Consider the following 21,639-nt stretch of genomic DNA (forward strand, 5'->3'; position numbering starts at 1 on the left):
GTGTTTTGTATCCTGTAATAGCTGGGAGCTGAATTGGGTTTTTTATGATTCGAAGGCAACAGCTCTGCTTGGTGAGGCAAACAAAGCTTATCTGAAGCCAGTGGGAACTAAGAAACATCTCTGGAGCTGAATCTGCTCCTTCTTCCATGTAAGCCTTTGAGCACAGTGGCAGACCTGTGGATATTACAGGAAAGGATATTAAAGAACTTCCTTAAGTGACACTGAAGCTTGTCACTTGTAACAATATGCCTCTAAAATGATCATGTCTTTCTGAAAATGCAAATATAGTTTCTGACTCCTAAAAGTAGTTCCCTATCAAGCTGCTTCTGAATGCAGTTTGGTTGTGATTAAAAGCAAGCCTTGAGGCCATAACTTCACTTTTATGAAGTGGAAGGGATAGTTGCAGTTATCTTAAATATTCTTTTACCACTTTGTAAGGGGACATTCCCATGCCAAATTCTCCTCTAAAACAGACTAGAACTATTTAAAAATGCTTCATGTACATCCAAAGTAATGAAATGCAGATTTTTCTGAAACTGGTGTCGTTGCTGCGCAGGATCTACCTTTTCTCCAAACGGTCCACAAATAGTACTTGCAGCTTGTGTCCTTACTGTGCTGCTGGTGGTTTCCTGCTGAGCTTATTTTCATACATTTCATGATTTTGGCATCTCTTCTGTGCTTGGGAATTTCTTTCCTATCCCAGCCAGAACCCTTTTGAGCAGAGTGGTAATTCTGGCTCTTTGTCCCAAGAGGAATTATATGAACAGCAAAAAAGAAAGAGCTCCTCACCAGAAGATGGTTACTTCTTTCTCAGCTATCAGATATGTGGCATATTTTGAAAGACAGAAACTATAGCATTTTTATGGAATAAAGCTTACAAATCAATCATTTTGTCATAACCTTTTATGATGAGTTGCGGTAGTAGTTAGGACTAAACTGTGTGTGTGCAATATAGATTTATTTCTGCAGTCTTTCCTTTGGGAATCATGAAATTATGTGAAGATCCAGCCTGTGCAGACACAAAGACAAGCTTGAAAATACATTAGGAGGGCTACTGATGTAGTGGAATGTTCTAAACCCACAGGGAATGTTAGACAACACAGCTAGGAACACCCAGCAGCCAGTGGAACAGTTCCAATGGAAATTGTGTTTCTAAACATGTTATTTTTCGGAATCACAAACAATACTAGAGTAGAAGATTTTTTTTATATATATTTAAAGTGACAAAATCTGCAGTAAATTCTACTCATCAGAAACACCTCCTATAAATAAATGCAGATTAGACAGCTGTCCAGGTATATTCCTGCCCATGACAGAGAAATAACACTGCATTAGGAGTGTCTCTGTCCCTCTGAAAGCAGCATCCACTCTGTGCCACTACACTTGGAGAAAGGCCCTTGCCATTGGGCTCAGGAGTCCAGCTTTTCCTGTGGTGTGGTGACTGAGTTGCATCATCCTTCTCCTGGAAATATGGCAGATAGTTCTTGTTGTAGCATCACTGCATTAGTGAGTGTACAAGGAGAAGGCAGGATATACAGCAAAAGCAGGAGTGGGAGAACTCCTTGCTGAATTCCTTTCAAAAGGGAAGATTTTAGGACTTTTTCCAAAGTTTCCTTTTTGCTTTTGTCGTATTGAACCAGTCTAAGTTGAAAGGGGGAAAAAAAAAAAAAAGGGTGGGGTGAAGAAAAAAGCATTCTAGTATTCTGTTGCTCATACAATATTAGTGGATAACTAGATAAATAGAAGAGACCTGATCTGTTGTCCATTATATACCAAAAGGGCTCAACATGTATCTGAATATCTGGATACAAGTAAAATGATTATTCTTCAGGCTGACACAGTTTTCTTCAGAACTCTGCCTCAATTTACTCACTCATTAGGGAGGACATGGTACCCATTAGGGAGGAATAGACCAAGTCATAAGTGATCTTCACAAAAATAATTTCAAAGAATTCTTACAGGTGAAGGGGTTTATTTGGTTTTTTTCCTTTTTAGTTTGTTTGGTTTTATTACTATTATCTTTTTTTATTTTTTTTCCCTAAAGAAAATGTCAGGAATAATTTGTGGAAAAATATGACTTAAGTTCTAGATACTATTTACACAAGAAGGCATTAAATTGCTGCTTCTGGTAAAAGCAGTAAGTTTTCATTTACTGTAAAAGGATTGACTGAAAAAGTCAGTTATGTTATAAATAAGAACAATGTGTCTTTTGAAGACATTTTTATTTATATGCAGTATTTAATGCAATAAGGATAGATGTATTCTCAAATTCAAAATCAAAAATCAAAATTTTTAAATTCCCAATCAAAAATATTTCCCTGTACATGAAAAAAAAATAATATCAGTATAACTTTCTTAAATGCAATGTAAAACAGCCTTGGAGCAACTGAAGGGTATGTGCTGTATAGTACTTTAAGCAAGGATTATTTAAAGTGCTAATAATTCATTTAGATGGGGAAGATAAGAAGTTGCTTGATGTCTGATGATCCATGAAAAGAGCAAGAGAACATTTTATATAGGGTGGGATACCTTTCAATTGTCTTTTTAAAGAAAAGTAGAGAAGATGTAGAAACCTCAGTCAGAACACTAGAAATCTAATTGGATTTGATCAGCCTTGGGTAGCCTTGGGAAAAGCTGAGTAAGTGTATCTGTATATAATTGTATTTAGACACAATGTATATACATATGCATGCACTTAAATACATGCATATATATATATATATATATCTTCAGTATTTAAAATATTTATGACTACCTCAGAGATGTCTAATGAAGATAATTATGAAATCTTTTAGTTAAGTGATATATATATATATAATATATAATGCACCATTTTGTATTAATACTTAAAGGCTCTGCCATGATATATATTGTCAAAAGTGCTAAAAATTATTTCTTATTTACCAAAAAGGTTTGATATAGACACTTTACTATTACTGAACATGGTGAACTCATTAAGGTACGCTATACATTGCTATTTTGTATAAAAAACACTGTAATATGCCATCAAAATACAGTTTGCACAGCTAACACAAGTCGAAGTGCAAATCTGCATATCACTTTTCTACACATATGCAAGTCTGAGTCATGCAAGGAGATGTCATATGCAGATATACAACTGAACACAGAGCACTGCTGTTTCAACCTTGATATTTATTTAGTAGTTTAAGAAGCAAAATAATATTGTTTAGGAAGAAATTTCAAGTCAAAGGAAAAGGATAAATTTTCAAAAATATCCAAATTGTAATTTTAGGAAAGGTAAACTCTTCAGTTTTGAAGCTTCTTTGCCAAAAGCTTTTCAGATTTTTAGCAGCATTCTTAATATTCACTAAGGTTCCATATTATCTGCAGCACTACACCAGCACTTTTTAAAAGGCTGTTCAGGGAAGTTTGAAGATGGAAGGCAGATTTTTACTTCAGAAAATGCAACAAGAAAGTCTGCTATGATCCTCTAAACAGCTCTGGCAGGAGAGGTGGAAACAAAATAGTTATTTAACTACTTTTATTTGAATTGAACTAACAATTGTGATGATACTGTTTGGAACTTACAGCCTTCATTGTTACTGCCATGTACCAGTCTAATTTATGGGCAAATGTGCTTCTTCTACTATATTTATAGTTTTTAGCTTTAATTTGCTTGTATTGCATATTGCAGATGTTAGTCAGTTCTGGGCTTGTTGTTCCAAGAAGCATATGACTATATAATCAGAGGCTTAAGAGACTTATAATCTGAATAGTCAGAACAAGAAATATGGGATGCAATTTTTTTTACCACAGAGAGTTCAGATGGCAAAACCTCCTGTGATTGAATAGAGAAGAAACTTTCACACTTTGGAAGATTAAAAGAGGGCAAGGGAAGGCCACAGCCAGTGGAAAACTTCGAAGGAAGATGAGTGACTGTTCAGTTCTACTCAGAATGTAAACCAGCATTCACCACTGGGGATAAATAAAGAGCATTGCTGACCGTGAGGATATCAACAAAGTCTGAGCTGTCTAGAAAGAACTGGAAAAATTTGCAGCTTATATCTAAGGGTTAATTTTCTGTCTAGAAGATAGTTCTGACCCAAAGCCTCCAAAGCCTGCAAGAAGGCTTGCTCATGGCAGGTGCCCAGCCATGGCAGCTTCATCTGCTGGGCAAGCTTCACTTGTCTGTTTGCTCTTTTTTCTCTTCAAGTTCTATATATCTTTGGGAAATATTACAGAACTTTTTTTTTTTCCCTTTTTTTTTTTTTTTTTTTTTTTTCTTTTCATTTCTAATAGGGAATTATCTATGTGTTTTTAAATATCCTAAGACAGAGGAAAAATACATTAGTCTGAACATTTAAAAGTGAGGACAACTGTGGTCTGAGTAATACATTTTCATGAACTCAAATTAATGAAAATATTGATGCTGATCTGCAGTGGGTAATAATGTCCATCACTGTCTACAACTGAAAATTCTAAGGTTCATCTTCAGCAGGGAAAACTGAAATTTGAAAACAATGACACAGCAAGTCCGAAAGATCTTGACAAACTTTCTTTCATTTTGCTTTTCAAAGATAGAGGTAATTCAATAATTCAGTCTCTTCAATAGACAAAAATATTCAGTTAAGCATAATTTGCAACTATAACTATTTCAATAAGTTAGTAAAACAATTTGAAATTTCACTTAGGTAAAGAAATTTTATACACATTGCTAATATTATTTATTCCAATTTTATTGTACAGAACATAAATAATTGTTATAATTTTCTAGGGTTACAAATGTCTACTACTGCTATTATTCCCTTAAAACATGGAACAAGGATTTCTAAACTTGCACATCAACTTATCTCATATTCCAGAGAAAAAGTAGCCCATGAAGATATAAACATAACATAGTATTTCACAAGTGCTAATCAACTGCATGAGACAACAAAGAACCCCAAGAACAGCATAATTAGATGTGCTATATTTTTAAGATCAGATGGCTATAGAGATTAAATGACAACAATGAAATCCCTGGGGAGATTGATTTTCATTGCAAAGAGGTAATTTTAACCTTTTAAAAATATATTTGCATTTAATCTATCTGTGTGCATTAACAGACGATATTACATCTCTGTTCTATAATAAAAGACAGGTTACAAATATCACTGGAAATCCAGGTAGCCAAAATATTTCAAAAGCTATGCATAAATCTTGTATTGCCTTTTCAGCCTGTTAACATAACCTATTATTTCCCAGAAACTGGATCTAAATTACCCATGGAAAAGGTGTTAGGAAAAAAACTATGTGTCAGGACCCAGTGAGGTGATTCAGGAGCTTATTGTCCTCCTATTTCATTCAGGAAAAAAAAAAAGTTTACATATTTTACATGTAAATGTATCATGCACCTCTACAAACATATCTTTCTTAGGTAAAGAGATTTAATGAAGTGGCTGAGAAAATAGTCATGTCAGTTCCATAAATTAAATTTTATTTTGTGCCCAGGATCTTCTGTAAATAAAGAGAAATAAATTAATAAATAATGTAGTAGAAACAGGTTTTCCAGCACCTTTAAAAAGGCCTATTGGTTCTGAACATATTTTATAAATTTTTCAAAAATTGTTCATCCAGAATAATGTCAGAATGCTGCTGAGCTCAATTTCAATTTCATGTCCTAGTTATGTTACTGCCAGTTTTATGATCTAAAGCTGCCTGTACACCTAAAATCCTCATACCTGTCTCTTGATTTTGCTTTAGGAAATACGAGCTGTCACATTCATTTTGGACAGGTCATGTTTGTTTTCATATTAATTGTATAATGGAGAAGAAGTTATTTCTGTTTTTTACTTTCAGTGCATGAAGCATGAGGAAAAAAATATTGTAATGTAAATGGACTTTGACTTTATTTTTACATTTTGCAACTGGCAAGTGATTCCAGAACTATATGTTTTCCCCCTACTGCCTTGCTGCTTGCTACTGAGCCTTTAGGAAATCTCCCTTCAATTTGGCCGTAACAGTGCTGACATCGGTAATGTCTTTGAAGAAACCCCAAAAGCATATAAAAATAACTGCAATAAGAGAAACGTTTTGTTTGTATGTATTGCTTGGTACAAAATGCAGATTATTCACTGTATTTTATTCAGGGAATTACTGACAGAATTTATTCATAGCTTCATGGAGTCTTACAACAGATCCCTTTTGGGGATACAGTGTCAGAATAAATATCTTTGCTTGGGGCAAGACTGCTTTTTGAACTCTGGCTTCAATAGAGTTGTGGGTTACAGGAAACTCTCAAAGATACAATTATACATAATAAAGTCCTCAGTGGATTTACTGAAACCCATCATGTTGATAATTAAATTAATGAGGCTGTAGGTTTATGAATTTTTTACTAATGTAAAGTTGACTGATAGAGAATTAAGGTTTGTTATACACAGATACATCCATAATGCTACCACATGGTGGGTGATCCTGACAGTTGTATCACTCAACTTGTCAGTGACTCCTTGTTCACCTGATGCAGGTACATCACCTTGAAGTACTCACCAAAAGCTGAATCATATTTCAAGTCACACGTATTTAAGTACATTATTTTTCAGAAACATGTAAATACAGAAATATAATTATATAAATATTCAAGTGAACTTGGAAACACATCTTTTCCCATATATAAGTGGTGATAAAGCAGGGGCAAGTATAGCATTTTGTAACACTTTGTTAAGATTTATTATTTGATAAAGCCCTCCATTATTTGATGATAACTGCATTTCAAAGACAGAATTAATTCTTTAGCCTCAAACATTATCTCTAATTTTAGCTTTTAGCTATGTGACAGCCTCATTTTTTAACTCATCTATAGTTTAATCTCACTACTGTTTTTATTCCTGTTTTTTACTGTCTTATTACTGTTTTTAGGACCACTAAACACATTTGTGGGAGACATGTATTTGTGGATATAAGAGCTATATGCATATAAAATATACAAAATAACATATGACATTTTTACCACACTTCTGTGACAAATTTGTTCAAATTATGTGAAAAAGAAAGTGATCGTAGTCTTAGAGCCCTTATAATAAATAAGCTGGTAATTTTAAGAAGAAGGAAACCACTGTTGGAATTGAAGTATGTTATGGCTAAGATTAAAAAATCACACTTCTGCTGGATCTTAATGGATCTGCTGGATCCATTTGCATGGATCTTAAAACTTGTATAGGTGCAGTGTTTGGTGTGACCTCACTAATGGATCCTTGGACACTTTCTTATGTAACAACAATTAAAATAAAAAAAATATAAAAAAACCCCTGTATATAATTATTCCATAATCATTTTCATTACACGTTAAAGATTTTAATTAGTTTAAATGAAGAAACGTTATACATAGAAATATGGTAAGAATTTGTTGAGGACTTGTGTGCATGTACGTTTTCTGTATTTACCTCTCTAATAGCCTGAAAAGGAAATTACATTTCTTTTGAAACACGTGTCAGCTGAATGCATGAAAGTAAACACATAGAAGGACATCAGAAAACCTAGCAACCGTCTGGGGTAGTAAAACCTGTTGCCTTTATCTCAGATCATGAGTGTATAGGTAACTGATTTTCAATATCATCCACGTAACTGAGCACCTTGAGTGCCCAGAGGATGGCAACAAGGCTGGTGATGGGTCTGGAGCACAAGTCCTATGAGGAGCATCTGCAGGAGCTGGGGGTGTTTAGCCTGGGAAAAGAACTAAGGGGACATTATCACCCTCTACAACTGCCTGAAAGGAGGTGCAGCCAGGTGGGGCTTGGTCTCTTCTCCCAGGAAACCACTGACAGGACAAGAGAACACAGGCTTAAGCTCTGCCAGGAGGAGTTTAGGCTGGACATTAGGAAAAAAGTTCTTTACTGAGAGTGACTGGATATTGGAATGGGCACCCCAGGAAGGCGGTGGAGTCACTGTCCCTGGAGGTGTTTAAAAAAGAGACTGGATGTGGCACTTGGTCCCATGGTTTAGTTGATAAAATGGTGTTTGGTCATAGGTTGGATTTGATGATTTAAAAGGTGTTTTCCACCTAGTTAATTCTGTGATTTGGTGATTCTGTAATTTTCAGTCACCATTTTGTAAACTACTTTGACCACAAATGTTAGGGTCAGGATCTGCTTACATCCTGTCACATCTTTTCTTAAAGATAAATGTTAGACTATTAGAAAAAAAAAAGTTTTAAAAAATGCAAAGTATATGTATTTATGTATTGTATTTAATTTTATTATTAATATTGTATTAAAATTACAGTTATTTGCCAGGATGACACTTAATCTTTTTGGGAATATATTCTATCATATCACACATGTGTGTGCATTTGTGAGTGTAACTGGGACTCTAATAATTCATTTAAGTACAAATCAGGTGCCTGGATGCTATAAACATTCAGGAAGAAACTAAACCTAATTTTGCCATATTTACAGCTTTGAAATTAAACTTTATTAAATTCTTTGATTTATGCTTTTACAATCTTTATACTTAGTGGTATCTTCCATGATCACACAGTGAAACAGGATTTATATAAACTTTTCTAATTTATGAATGGGTATTTAAAGGTCCTGAAAGGCTAAATTGATTTAAATTACTTTTTCTTTGATACTGTTTCCTGGATGTCATATTTGTAGATCACCCTCCATAAAACATAATTACTCTGACAGTGTTGGTGCTACAACTGTAAAACTTTAAAAAGTACATGTTTTCTCCAAAGCATTCTTGGAGTTTTTGTGATTACAAACAAATGTGGTGAGGACATAAGGTATTTCATGGTACCCAGAAAATTTTCACCTTGAAAAGTCACCTTCATGGCCTTTTGGAAGAACAAATAGAGGTGAAGGAGAATTTGGTTAAAAGGCTTAATGAAATACTAAGATGTTTATGACATCTGAGAAGATGTTCTCAGAACTATGCTGTAACTGAAAAAATATATCAGGTATTTGATGGTAAGTATATCTCTTCGCTATATTACCTTTCTTAGTAACTGATCTCAGGTGAAATGAAGACCTTAGAATAATTTTTTTTACAACTCTTGACTCAGTTCATATTTCTAAGTAACTCTTCTCTTTCTATCTCTTCTAACTCTTTTCTTTCTGGAAAGGAAGATTGAACACAGTGATGTGAAAGCAAGAAGTATCATATTTTGCACATGGAAATAGCATTGAAATGGGATGGAAGTTCTGTTATTACTTTTTAATTTGGTAAAGCCCTAACAAGGACTAAAGACATGTTTGTTACTGCAGCAACTTCAGCTAGTAAGGAGAAAGAAGCTGGAGCATTCTGGACTGATTGGCCTCTGCCATTCAGTGCAGAATCTGTGACAGAAAAATTATATTTAGCTTTTACTTATGTCTGAAGAAGCAAATAATAAAAACACTCACCTGTCATTGTAAGTCATTGAGCTGTTGGTTTGCCTGATGCTTATTTTCTTTGCTCCAAGGGAAAAGCTCTCATTAGTGCTTTCTACATTCTACAAATATATATTTGTATATATATATATACATCTATGCAAACATAAATATATTACTGGTCCTGACTGCACCTTTGCCAAAAGAACCGTAAAATTAAACACTGACAATAGAGCACGGCAGTGCTCTGTAATATTTCTCAACTCATCCTCAGGCAACAAAAGGTAGATGTTTCTCCTTAGAGTGAAACTAGACCAAATTATGTTCATTTATTTATAAAAAATTATTCTTCCTAACATTCCCTTCCAATTATTAACCAGAAAGAAATTTTCAGTGAAGTAATAGCTACTGAAAAAAAAGATTAAATAACCTAAATATATAAGTTTTTGTTGGCAAGACATGTTTACGACTCTAAAGTGATTTTTTTCAAGCTATTTTCATGAGGGTATTCAGGAGTCACTTAGAAGACCCAAACCAAGGAAACCACAGTATTGCTCCATTATTCCATTTAGTCCAGTGGTCACCTGAGCTGTGAACAAGACAGTTTTTAATTATTACTCTGAATGAGCATCTCAGCTATTGGGTTAAAGATAACTTTTCAATTACTTGCTGTAAAAAGTCTGACCAAAGAAAATAAAAGTAGGAATAACCTGGCAGAAATAAAGCAAGGAACGATATTTTCTAAGATGTCACAGTGCAGCTAGAGCTAGGGATGGGGAAACCTTCAATTTGAGCAGGAAGCACCCTCCTACTACAGCAGGCATACTACAGCTTTTGCTTTGCTGTATCTAGTTTGAGCTCTGAGAAATTCAGGTAAATTTGCGACAGCAGCACAGCATGCCCATGGTATTACAGCCTATGTGCACTCTCAGTCATCACAACGTCAATGTCAAGTAGCAGCGTTTAGCTGCTTGAGCATACTGGAAGCTTTAATGGCAGAATGAATATCAAAAATTGACAGAGGAGACTTGGTGGTCAGAATATCACTTCTGTTTCCTATTTTTTCCTGAATTGCACTGTCATCTTGCTGAAAGATCCCTGCTCTCCCACAGTTAAAAGGCACAAATAAAATTTTTTTATTTAATGAACTACTTTCCTGTCCCTTTTTGACTGCATAGGGTCTCACTGGAGAACCTTTTTGAAACCTCAATGCGAAAACAAATGATATTATGATAACTTTTGCCTGGGCATTTTTAATAGTTTTTTGGTACCTAAATACCCTCATAAAATTGATCTGTCTCTGAAATTTGCTTATAAGCAGCTTATAAGCAGCTTATAAACATATCAAGTTAGCAAAAATCTTTAAAATTGTCACAAAATTTTTAAAAGCTGTAAATTTTTTAGTTTCCAGTCATCCTTATCTGCATCTCAGATGAAAATCTAATAATGATGTAATCATCGTTTAAGATAATTTTCATGGTAAATATAATTTTCTTCTATTTTTGACTCAGTCTGGACTCCAGAAGGGGGTCAAAACGGGAAATAATTTATACCTGAATGTATGAGTAGTCTAACATGCATTGCACAAAGATGACAAAGTGTAAAGAGAAATACATTTATCTTACCAGTCCATGTTTTTGTGGTTTTTTAAGGATTTTTATATGGTTTTAGGGTTTGGGGTGTTTTGGGGTTTTTTCTGGGTTGGGAATGCTTGTTTGCTTTTAATTTGTTTATTTTCTTATTAGCTTGAAGTTTCTGGTCATCAATAGTACACATACTTGAGTGTAAATGTCATGAAAATTAACCACAATTCGTTTTGTTCTTGATAGCCAGAAAAGTCTCTGAAGGTTCATCCAGGCCTCACACATGTAACTTTTCATAATTAGATGGAAAAACAATTTCTCAGAGCACTTTGTACAGGCAATATCTGTGATCCTTTCTTATGTATGATAAAAAAAAAACCCCTGATGCTAGCATTTCAATCATTAAGCATCTGAAGTAAAATTTCAGTAAAATTAACTTTGCATTTTTTGCTTGTTTATAGAATTTCAACAGTTTGGGAAATTTCTGTAAATTGTTATAAGACTTAGGTTTGTTTAACATTTTCAATAATTCTCTGCAATAGCAGAATCCTAATTTGGAAATTTAAAACACATTGAAATGCTGGAAACTGAGTAAAGAGCTTTTGTGCCATATGGGTGCTTACATTTAGATAAATATTCAGAAGTGCATACCATTCCAAAGCCCTTAAATATTAGTGATGAATAATTCCTTTCTTTTCTTGTATATATTCTTTTACATTTGATAGAAGACAGTAGATAATCAGGTACAGGCTGGATGTCTTCTAAGGAGAATGTGGAGATGCAGATGTGTTGTCAAAACCTTATTTTCATTATATTCTTTTCTAATTGACAGAGGAAAGAAAGAAACTGCAAGTAGGACAAATTGCATAGAATCATGGAATCATCAGACATCTCAAGTGAGAAGGGACCCATATGGTCCATTAAGTCTAACTCCATGCTCCTTGCAGGACTGACTAAAACTAAACTGCATGACTTGACAGCATTGTCCAGACACTCCTTGAATTCCAGCAGGCTTGGTGCCTCAGCCACTTCCCTGGGTAGTCAGTTATGGTGACCAGCCCCCCTCTCAGTAAAGAGACTTTTCTGAATCTCAAGCCTGAACTTTCCCTCATGTAGCTTAATTCCATTTCCTCTTGTCCTATTGCTGCTCACCACAGAGAGCAGATCAGCAACTTCCTCTAGGCTATGACCCTTGTGGAAAACGTAGACTGCCATAAGGTCATTCCTCAGCTTTCTCCAAGCTGAACCAGTCAGGTCACCTCAGCCACTCCTCTGAATTCTTGTCCTTAAGGCCTTTCACCACCTTGGTCACCCTCCTCTAAACAGACCCTAACAGTCTGCTGTCCTTCTTATACAGAGGTGTCTACAATTACACACAGGATTTGAGGTGGGACTGCACCAGCACAGAGTAGTGTGGGACAGTCACCTCCCCAGTCCAGCTGGCAATGCTGTGCCGGATGCTCCCAGGACATGGTTGGCCCTCCTGGCTGCCAGAACAGGTGCACTCATTTTCAACTTGCCATCAACTTGACACCCCAGAACTCTCCAGTCCTGCATGCCCAAATTTGTATGCAAAATAAATATTTCTCCATCCCAGGCAGAGAACTCTGCTCTCTAATTTTATACAGCTGTTGATTGTCCAGCTCTTTAGTCTACTCAGATCTCTCTGTAAGGCCCCTCCATCCTTAAGAGAGTCCACAGCTCGTCCCAGCTTAGTACCTTCCGTAAACTCAAGTAATGTGCATTTGATTCCTGTGTCTAGATAATTTATAAAAGCGTGCTCCCCAGGGAAGTGGTCACAGCACCAGCCTGAGTTAAAGAGCACTTGCACAGTGCTCTTAGGCACATGGTGTGTGACTCGTCTGCTGTGCAGAGCTGAGAGTTGGACTTCAGTGATCCTTGTGAGTCCTTTCCAACTTAGCTTATTCTGTGATTCTGTGATTTAAGAGCATTGACCCTGAAGTTGAGCCCTGAGGAATTGGCACCAGCCTGATGTAACATTGTGTGCTACTGTTTATAAAGGAATACTTTATAAAAACAGACAAAAACCAACCAGCCAACCAAACTGAACCAACAACAGCAAAACCCCACAAGCTCTCTCTTCCCCCCATTCTACCACCACTGCTAAATTATTTAGTAGTATAATACATGCTTGGAACATGGTCAACCTTGCAGGTCTTGCTAGTAAGTAAAAGATATCAGGACAGAGGGAAGTTGTCTTCTGAAGCTGCTTTTCTGCAATACATAACTTTAAAGGTCTGGCTACTGCCAGAAATTTCAGTGGAAAATTTACAAAAGTTGATTGTAAAATCCCATTTGTTTTGCTGTCTTTTCTGTTGTATTTCCAAAATGTGTGTTTTGCCTCTTGGAGCATCTTTTGCAAAGAAAAGAATTTCAGTCCTCTTTATCCACAAGCACTTTCTGAGCACTTCTCTGTGTAACAAAATCCTGCTATTTCAGATTCTCAGAGTTTTCACTTTGTGGAAATTTTATGTATATATAAATACATTTGAAAATTTTATGAGTATAATGGAAGAGTTTTTATATGCAGTGCATTTTTGTGTTCACTTCAATTTATCTTTTGCAACTGGAAGATGAGAGATTCCAAGGATGGCTTTTATACCATCTACATGTGTAAGTATTTTGCCTGTCTAAGCTCCTCTAGAACAACTTACACTTTTAGATGACTCATCCAAACTACTGGAGTCATCAGGATTTTATGTCCATGCATTCATATTTTAAAAGGGAAATGTCAATACAATGATGTTTTATGATTTTTGTAGCACCCTCTAAAATTATCTGCTGAAATTATCTGCTGCTGTACTTTTATCTTTATTATTGACACTGTAACTTCAACTTGACTATACATTTCTTTCTTAGCATTGTAATTTTTTTTCTGGATGCATTTTTAATGTTAAGATTTCTTTGAATCAAAAAGGTTTCTTTTCTGGTTACTAGACAGCATTTTCCTACCAGGTATAGGAAAAAAAAAACAAACCTCAGACTAACCATTTATCTCTTCTACATTTCATTTCAACATTCTGAATTTTTAAATTTTAATTGAATAAAAACATATGTGTTTAACCATGGAACAACCAATTAATGACACTAATTTAAGCACATAAAATGAATCATAAATCAGGTTGCTCAAAATGGCCTTGGACAGCAAGTGGATAACATTGTCTGCTGTGTACCTGATATATATAAGAAAAAACTTCTAATTGCTTTTCTATTAATAGATTCCTTAATTAGTTTTTGAAATTAAATTTAAATAAAAGTAAGATTCTTAAATGAAAAATTTTCTCTGTTCCTAAAATAAATACAGAAAAAAAGACTGGAAAAAACAATAAAAATACATGGTTGTGAAAAATTTGTTATAAGATGTTTGATGTGAAATAAATACATGAAATATAAAATATGGAATATAGAATATAAATTATAAAATATAAATTTTTGAAGTGACTTTAATAAAAATAAAGTTAGGTTATTTGTCACTTGATTGTTATTTAAAATTAATTTCAAAACCTACACTTTGTAACCAGAAATACAGACTGCTGTTTTTTAAACGTTCAAGAAAAGAACTATTGAAAGCTTTCCTCCACATAATTTCATTTAAGCCAAGTTTCACAGCTCAAAATAGTCACTATTTAGTACAATAGCACAATGCTGTATTATTTACATTTACACTGTTGATATTAATGCATTAATTTATGTAAAAGGAGCAACTTTTTTTTTTTAGAATATATATTGCAGTGTTGTACACCCTTTACTCCTTTGTATTCTCTATATCCTGGAGAATCCAAGAGCAGAGGTCCTTTTTGCCACCCAGTAAACATTTTAAGTGATTGACAAATCAGAAAATGTTAAATCATAAGACAGGTATAAAGATGTTTTTAATCTCCAGTAGCAACAGGATACTAACAGAAGAGCTAAGAATACCAGGGGGAAAAAAAAAGGGCACAGAAAAAAAAGTGAGAAAGTCCCATTGATTTGTTGACAGAGGCCTAGCAGCTGTCACAGTAAACCATGGTTCTCTTGCACTTAATCAGTGCCACCATCCAAACAAATCACTCCGCAGCCCAGATGAAAAGCTATCAAGAGGAACACCTGCATAAGCATGAAGCTTGCTAGATGGAGTTCAATGAAGTGTGTCTTTAAGCTTAGGCACTCCAAGTGTGCTCTATGACCCAAAAGCTAATGACAAACTCTTAACCCTTTTGAAGAAGGTAACAAATATCTGTCCCTTTTTTAAACAGATGACATGGTCACATCTTCATCAATAATTTTTGGAAAATACCATCTGCATCTTTGGTGTGCTGTCTTTTCTTCCTCTATGATAGGGTCACTAGCAATTATGGTTTGTCTCTCCCAGTGAGCAACTACTTTAAATGTATTTTATTAAGACAGCACAGGAAAAAATGACTAAGTATAAGCCTTGCACAGTGCTTACAGAGAATTTCTAGAGGACTAAAATATGCTTTTCTGTTCCTTTTATTGGAGCTTAAAAGGGCAATGTGTTGAAGACTTAAAAAACCCATCATAGCATTATTTCCAAGGGAAGTCTAAACACTCCTCTTACCTGCCAGTAGATTGCTTGACAGCCTGCCACTAGCTTATATTTCATTTTCTGTTTATTATTTTTTTTAATTGACCAAACAGAGGCTAAAATAGGCTCTAGAATTATGCTGTCAATTTCATTCACATGAGACAGTAACTCAGAGGGCTTTATTTTACAGTTCACTGAAGGAAATTACTTCATCAGCAATCCTCATGGCATGCCACCAACAGAGTGCACTGTCATATGCTCAATACTTGTACCAATTAGATCTTTTACAGTATTATTTTTATGGTACTCATGTATTATATTATAAAAGTGCTAGGAGCTCTTTCCATGTTAAATTAATACTGCATTTTAAAAACAATTTATTATTTTTTTATTGATACCTTTAGAAAATAGATTGTGCAACACAATGTATTTCTGATACAAATGGTGGAATGGAGATTAGCTCTTTTTAATTAGTCTTGTCTCATGCTGAATATTTCTGTTAATACATACTGTAAAGTCCCTTGCTGCTTGACTATGGGTTTACACTATCCCAATGGCTCACATCAGCAGCCAGTAAACACGCCACTATTGATGTGCACTTGGATCCCTTCAGAATGGTACAACTGACCTTTTTATTTAATTTATAATCTATTGGACAGCACATATTTCCTGCCTAAGGGTCTAGCTTATCTCTCATATAGTCAGTGGAAACTGACATTTCACTACTTTGCAGGTTAACCTAATGTTAATTAAAGCATGAGGGTGCACTCATCCTTAGTGTTTTCATAGATTTCATGCTATTCTAAAATCAGGCTATTTCAAAATATGAATGCATATTTGAATTCAAAGGTCAGATTACTGAATATGAATGCAAATAAGAGGGTACATATACAGCTAAATTGTCATGGTTTTGGAATGGTACTCCCTAAATTAGTGCCCCCTTCACTGAGACTGCAAAACCACATACCACTCATGTGCTTCTCCTTGTTCTCCTCCTCCCCCTGCACATGGCTGGAGAAGAGAATTGAAGACATCAAAGGCAAAGGCCACAGGCTGAGATAAGAGCAACTTACTGGAAACAGTAATGAAGTAAGAAAGCCAACAGTAGCAGCAGCAATCTTACTAATAAAAGGTGTAAGACAAAGAATTGGTTTACACAGAAAAACTATGATAAAATATGACTATCCCATCACACCATACTTTCTCCCACCTGGAAAAGGGATTCCCTTCTCAGAAGTGAGAAAGAGTCCCTTTCTCCTGCCCTGGCAATGACGTAAGATGGTATCAAATAATCAGGCGCTTGGCCATGCCGATGCATCTCCAGACTCCAGTCCTGCCCAGCTACTGTGAAAAATTAACCCTGTTGTCTGAAACCAGGACATTATTTATCCACTCTATTCTATGCCATCTACATCACTTCCAGATCCTACACCTTCCAATCATACATACACAAGCACAGGTATCATTTTCATAGTTAGTGGTTGCTCCTCCAAGTTGAATTCATTTAGTCCATGACTGTGGGTTCTATCTGCCTTACGTGTCTTCCAGGGCAGGAGAGCTGGTGAACTGTTAGGTGCAGTTTGCATCACCAGCTCACAAATGGTGTATGTAGCAGTTCATACTCATTGTCCATGGTAGTTCTGGCATACATTGGCAGTGTCATCCAGCAACCAATATTATACAATTCAAAATTACAGACCGTTCTCATCCCAAAATCAAATCCCCTTGAGGGGCACAAGGAGTTTCCTGGTCCCTGTGCTTTACCCACCAAGTACATCCAGAAACTTGAGCCAAAACAATCCCACAGGTGGGCATCCCTTTGCTTGAGGCAGGAATATTTCTCATATGCACTATGGGGACTTTATCCCCTTCTACAGGACAAGGAGGTTTTGATTGGGCAGGGCCAGCTCAATTAGTACAGCCTCAGTTGTTAACTACCCTGGTGGCTAGAAGCAGAGAGTCACAAGAAGCACTGTTTCTACTCCTTATTTCATTGACATCAATGCCAGTGAGTAGGTATGTGCCAACAGCATGCTCCATACAAACTCAACGCTATGAATTGTGCCCACAGGACCTCATCTGGAGCTACAGGGGACTGCTTGTTATTTGAATCCCTACAGATTTCCTCCATCATAGGTAATTCTCTCAGGTACCTGATACCTTTCTCCACAATGTTCCATCTGCTTGGGTGCACTACCAGTTCATCCTTGAGAGAACACCCTTCCCTTACATTTGACAGAAGTCACCTGTAGAGGCTTTCTGTACTCTTTGCAATCTCCTTGTCAATTCCTAGATCCTGGGAAAGAGGATTTATTACCGTCTAGTTTCGTACAGTGGGACATGATATCCCAGCATCAGACCAGACAGGTTACTGCAAGCTCACCCATTGGCAGCTGAAATCACAGAAGGATTATTAATGAATTATTATTATTATTATTATTATTATTATTATTAGTAGTAGTAGTAGTAGTAGTAGTAGTGGTGGTAGTAGTAGTAGTAATAGTAGTAATAGTAGTAGTAGTAGTAGTAATGAATTCCCAAATGTATCACCCAAGGCCAGGGCAGGACAATGACACTGAATAAACACCCGAAATGACCCTTACTGTCCTTTATGTTATACTGTCATAAACTGGTATTGTATAGTACAGCAACAAAGTAATCATGATCCTTCTCTGATTGAAAAAGAGTGCTGGGAGGAGGATATAGGAGAACATATGTTAGATACCACACCCACTTGAACAGTCAGCAACCTTGTGACCACACTTAAAACACAACTGCTTAGATCGAGTTTGTTTCCACTCTAAGGGCATTTCTGTTGCTATTTCAAACTTTCAAGCTCAACCTTTGACACCAGTTAAGGCTATTGCAATTTAGGAATGGTAGTTCTGAACTCAGTATCCCGCCTGCTGAGACTCCAAGCCATACCCTCCTCAGGGTTTCCCCTCTCCCTTCTTCTGCTCGAAGGTGGCTGCAGAGGAGAATTAGAGGCACACAAGGCAAAGATCATGGGCTGAGATAAGAATGATTTATGGGAAACAGCAATGAGATAAGAAAAACAGTAACAGCAACAATATTATCAACAAAAGGTATAAAACAACGAAAGCATTTACACAGAAGAACCATGACAAAATACTGACTGACCAACTGTCCTATCACACTACATTTCTGCCCAGAAAATCAACAGCCTTCTCAGAAGTGAGGGAGTCTGTCTCCCCTGTGACTCGCCTGTGACTCCCCTGGTACTGATGTAAGATGGTATAGAATAATATTAGGGTCTTGGCTATGCCAAGCAACTCCAGGCTGCGCCCTCTCATGGCTACTGCAGAAAGTTAGTGCTGTCCTTGGCTGAAACCAGGACACACACATATTGTGATTCAAGACGCCTAGAGAATAGTTCTTGTAAATTTGTCAGTTAGCTAAGAATAATATTTAAAACAGGCCATGCACAATATATGCCATATATGCTATGTCTTAAATGCACTAGGATAAGCCCATGATTCCATATCACTAGAAGGATAATAAGGAAGAACTCAAATTGGAGATAAACTTCATTAGCTCACAGTAATTTGTTGATGTCCACTATTTGGCATTTATATTATATATCTACATATTTTCTGAGTAGTAATCATAAATATCCTGAGAATTTTAATGAGTTATTCTTTGTTGACACTCTCCATACAGAAAAATGGGAAATAGCTCTGTTATAAAAAGGCTAAATCCAGGACAGTGTTTGGGAGAAGTGTGACTATGTGCTTCATCTGAATTGTCCTGAGCTGTCACTTAAGGATTCTTTATTGGTCACTTCCAGAATCACAAACCATTCTGCACGGCCCTTTTGTCTGAGACGATGGCAGATATTCTAGCCAAAACATTCAAACATGATGGAAAAGACAATTCCTTCTCTAAAGAGAAAACAGTTTTAGTATAGTAGCAGATTACACAAAGGCATTAACCTGAAATCTGTGTCAATCAGGGAGACTTTTAAACATTAATATCTACTATATGTATCATAAGTTAGGGACACATATGGCCCAAAGCACTGTTGAATCACCTTCCTTGAAAATGATCAAATACCTAAATAATTGTCAGAGAAAATAGTGGGATATGAGTGATGCTCACACTGCAGTGTCAATGCTGGCTAACTAGCCTGCAAACTATGTCTGGAGTTATTCCTCAGAATGGTCTTCAAGTGAGAAAACTTTGTTCAGGGCTGCAAAGATTTCCTGACACTTACTGTAGCATGGGAAAATACTAGGCCAGGAAGCAACTGCAATGCAGAGCATGCCAGAAGATTTCCCATTACAGTTTAAATATTTTTTTCTCTCTTATTTATGACTGATTCAAATTCAGTACAACTGAAGCTGATGAAAGGTAGTCAGCTGGTGTCAGAATTGTTGTCAAGTTCAGCCAAACCTGCGAAGTTCAAAATTCTGGTAAGTCTAGATAAAGAAAAAAACCCAAAAAACTAAACAACCAACTTTGAAAGACAAGGACACAGGAAAAAAACAATTCTGATTTTTCCTCATCCTGAATAAGAATCCTTTCCTGAATAAGTTTTGCTCAGCTGAGAATTTAAATGATACTGGGGGGAAATAAAGCTGCTTCCAGTAATACACTTTAAAATAATTTTGTGACTTCATTTCATGACATGAAGCTACACAGCACATCATAAATTTATTTCCCAAAGTCTAGGATTTATGTCTGCTTTACATCCACATCACATCATAATACGATGCAGTTTGACACACCATAATTTGTTTTTAATAATACATTATTTCAGGAGCTGGAAAAGTGTCAAGCCTTTGTGAGATTTATTTATTTATTTTCCGTGCAAAATTAGTGACTGCTCTGATATTTGCTGCAACTCCAAATGAATCCAGTTACTGTGATTTGACAGCATAGGGGGAAGTGTGTTTAGAATTTCCTTATTTAAAAAATAGAAATTGCAAGAAAGACAGTGCTATCCATCACTGCATGCTTTGTACTTATATTCTGTTTAGTGCAAATATTTCATCAGAACAGCACATGATGCCACATGGTTGACTGAATAAGAGGAAGAAGGAAAGACAGGGGTTCTTTGAGTTCTTGCCTGAAAACACACCTCAGAAAACAAAAATAGAAACTTGCAAAACAAAGTATAATCGTATTTTCTCTAACCAACATTCTTAGTTTCCTGTGTACCTAATGTTTCATCTAGTGTATGATTGCACCATTCCCTTTTTCAAGCTGTCCCTTTAATTTTTTAATGGTATACCACAACAGTAACTTTTGTATTGAGGAGCTCAAAGTATAAATGGCTAGCATTCCATATCAACTTTTACTGGCTACCAGTATTTGCCTAAAAATTATCATAGGTACTTATATAAAAACATAAACATGTTTTAGTATTTGTGGTTTTTTGGCTTTTCTTACCCCTCATTCAGTCCTTGATTAAAACTCTTAATTTTTTCATAGAGGCCTCATTTTGTTTTATTTTTAATTAATGATTATGACACTTACCGTTTCTTCACTTGCTACTACTAGCAACAACATGAGTATATTGAAACATTGCAGTTAATTCTTGCCTTTAAAGAAGGAAAAGCCTAGATGTACTGTGTTTCTTTGAGGAAAAGAAAAAGAGGCCTGAAAATCTAATCTAGCTCCTTTATAATGATAATTTGTAAGAAAAAAAATTTTTGTTGGATAATGCTTTTTTAATCAGAGTAAATTCATCATTTCTGCTTTTCTGCAGACCTAAAAGCAATTTCACCGTTTCACCCTTCTCTGAAACATTATTTTGTCAGGTAAGACATTTTAAAGCCTTTCTTCTAATGTGTATTTGTCAAGGCTTTACATTTCTTTAGATTTAACAGATGATGCTTGATACTTCATACATCTCTGACATATGGTACATTTCAAGTAATATGGCTTTTATTGCCCAGGAAAACACAAGCAAAAGATTGGAGCACGGTATAGGTAATACTTGAGTTATGTTCTTGCACGGCAATATCTTTGCTTCAAAGCTTAGTCAGGAGTCAGGCCTGGACTCTTCTCAAGGACAATGGACTGTCACTGTTATCTCAGAGAAACTGAACAGAAACTAAAAAAAAGCATTGCTAACTTGTGGTAGCTTTAACTATTTCAGGGAAAAGTGAAATATATGATGATGTGACAAACTTTCATAAAGTGTATTTGCAATTTACAGAGTAGGTTCAAG

Source organism: Pseudopodoces humilis, chromosome 4 (assembly GCF_049639895.1).
Source record: "Pseudopodoces humilis isolate 2021_Gansu_Grassland_sample_001 chromosome 4, ASM4963989v1, whole genome shotgun sequence".
NCBI classification, from domain to species: domain Eukaryota; kingdom Metazoa; phylum Chordata; class Aves; order Passeriformes; family Paridae; genus Pseudopodoces; species Pseudopodoces humilis.